The sequence below is a fragment of the Lampetra fluviatilis genome, chromosome 38 (genome assembly GCF_964198595.1).
Source record: "Lampetra fluviatilis chromosome 38, kcLamFluv1.1, whole genome shotgun sequence".
In the NCBI taxonomy this organism is placed as follows: domain Eukaryota; kingdom Metazoa; phylum Chordata; class Hyperoartia; order Petromyzontiformes; family Petromyzontidae; genus Lampetra; species Lampetra fluviatilis.
In genome coordinates, this window is record NC_136312.1 from 9,484,843 (window position 1) to 9,488,086 (window position 3,244).

Here is a 3,244-nt window from a genome sequence, read left to right on the forward strand (position 1 = left end):
ACGTGTCTTCAATGAAGTGCCATCTCAAGAGAAGTGTGTCAAGTCGTCATTAGACATGTAAACAAACACACACATACATACACATACAGAATACACAGAAACACTGAAACACAACTACGGCCTGCAGACTACATAAACACACAGACAGGCAGACAACAAGAGCCACCATTCACCACAGTGCGTGTGCTATGCTAGGTGCACGTTGAGGCCACGTGAAGTGTTGAAGGCTTACTGACAGAGGTCACGGGACTGCTTTGGGTTAACTAAACGTTTCACAGAACCTTGCCATCATTGTTTGAACTGCCGCGCTGGATTGGAAGTCCAGATTGCTAACAATGGCACCATGGCAGCTGCCCCATACACACTCATATATTGTACACGTACAGGGTACACATATATACACACAGCACAACTACGCAGATATTAATGCAAACCCACACGCTGTTGGTTGGTCTCAGATCCCCAAACTACTGGGAATAGCTTAGCTGACAGAACATGTATTTGAGTGAGGGTCCGTAGGCTGGCCCACATAAAGTAAAACAGTTTTATTTTCTTAGGTGCAACTCAGACTGTGATTTATGCCCCTAATGGTCTTCTCCACTGATTGGCTGAACTGCACGTACGCACGCACTTGAGTTAGCCAATCACATCTGCTCACTCGGACACACGGACACGTGAGGGATGGACGGCTTGTGACAGGGGTGTCCAAACGTGGTATCCTGTGGGGCCGGACTGAGTGGCACGCTGAGAGACGCGGCACACAGACGTGCAGTCATCTCGTGACTATCTTGGGTAATGGTGGGCTGGGATGACCTAGATACGACCGAATAAACCACAAAGATAATGCGAAACATGCGCTCAGTAGGATTTACGAAACGTGTTTGTTGTTTACCTAAGGGGCCGTCCATGACTGACGTCATGCACTTAGGGGGGGGGGTGGGGTCAGACATTTGTGACGATGTGTGACGAGGGGGGGGGGTTTGAGAAATGTGACGTCACATCAAAATGCGCAACTTTAAATGAATATAGATAATATGTTCTACTTAATTAAATAGACTTTTTAATACATGTTTTCTCCCTCAACATCAGAGTGCAGCGCCACATTAAGTACCCACTACAATGACAATAGTTTAAAGCGATTTGAAGCATGTTTTATTTTCAAAATGGAAATATGGTTTTAGGGGGGGGGGCAGAGCTTTGTGACGTCATATTTGAGGGGGGGGGGGTCTGATTTTTTATGACGCCGTGTGACGAGCGGGAGGGGGGGTCCAAAATCGTCCAAAATCGCGTGACGTCATTTATGGACGGGGATGACGATGTAGAGTGTGTAATATGTTATCACTTTCATGCTCATCGGGATCGATCCACGGATGGATGAAGGCCTCCCACCCCATCGCTCATCGTTCTGTGATGTAACAAGTCCACAAGGCCCGGCAGTCACCCATTTTAAGTGACGCCTCCTACCCAAGCCACCATCAGCACGGGGTAGAGGACTGCACGCTTGAAATCACATTTAGGGAAGAAAGGAAGAAGGCCACACGGTTTACAGAACATCCGTAGGTCAAAGACGTAATTCAAACCATCGAAGAGGAGCAGGATATAGCGTGTCATCTTTTAAAATGGGAAAATGTATGCCCATTATTTTTTTTTTCATATGTCACTAGCAGTTGAGTTTCGCGAGTCTGTTTATTAACATTTTGCTATGGCAAGCGAAACACTGGTAAATAATACCTGCACTCACGACTAAATATAAACTAAAAATCAACCCCTACACGGGCACTTAAAATATAAAATTTACCATGATGTAATGTATAGTGATGTATGTGTTTAAAGTGCTTGGTATGAAAAATTGATTAAGCTAACCCTTAAGAATGTTTCTGTGCGACGTGCTTTAAAATAAAAAGCACATGTATGATGATATTAAACATTTATTCCTCCTGTTCTAAAATGTATGAACGAAGCACGCATGATCCTAATTCAAAATAATGATTTATATGAGCAAAGTAAACGGACGTAATATAATCACAATTAATTTGAAGCCATTTAAAACAGCAAAGGTCGTGTTATTTTTTTATATTTCTAAAACACATTAATCAGATAATTTCACGGTAATGGAGAAAGTCCTCTTAACCTCACCCAAATTCTTCCTAATACGCGTATAAAGTGGAGTACATTTTCAGATAATAGGAATGCGTCCCTGTTTGTACCTCGCAAACACCGCTACATACGGTGCGATAGCAATTCAACACACATACGTGCTTGAGTATGCAATATGAAGCATTTCCAACGAGAAAGTTATCAGCTTTTCCGTACAAAAGGTGCAGAGTGCCTCTTGTTTACACCTGAATACGCCCATTTCGAGCACGTTAAGAGTGAATTCAAATATAGTCATAAGCGTAAAGCAAAAAGGAGAAAAAGCATCGCGCAAGCCAAAGAACAAAATCATCTCGGACCACCCGTTCTGTAAAATAGGCTATCATTAGTCAGGCTTTGACATTGTAAATTACACATGTCCGGGTATATTAATATATATTTTAAATAATAGATCCTCCACAGCGCCGATCCCCGACAGGTTATTCGGATAATGTTGCATTACTTTGTTAATCTTTTTTGTAAAATAGCAGATCTATATGAAGATAGTCGGATAGAATGAGAGATCGATAGATAAATGAGATGTATAGCCAGAAAGGTAGATTCTCGCTAGCTCAATGGCTAATTGTATCTATATATAGATGTATTATCAGACAGATATAAATAATATGGAAGCGTTTGGGATTTCGTTTTTTTCAGATAGAGTATTTTCAGATTTAAATTGATTACATGTTTCAAACTCTCAATTTTTATGCACTATATTTACGAATTAAAATAATCAATAATTTTTTCTATTAATTATTAACATTATGTGCCCATCCAAGGAGAAGAATTGAACGTATTTTTTTTGTAATTGAACGTGCCAGCACTTCTGGCAAGGATGTGAATCCTATAAGTGCACTGCAGTAACACATCTACAGGTTTACGTGGGAGATACACTATACACACAATGCATAGATGCATTGTTTAATATGAGTTTCCAATCTAAACGATACGAATCTCGGCCATGAGAATCATTCATTTGATAGGTAGACATTCACAACCGATATGATTTCATAATTAGTTTGTTTTTTGAATTGATCGTGTCGTATGTAATGTCAATTCATAACTATAACCCTCCACCACCTGGCAGAGGGAATCAATTCAAGTTGTT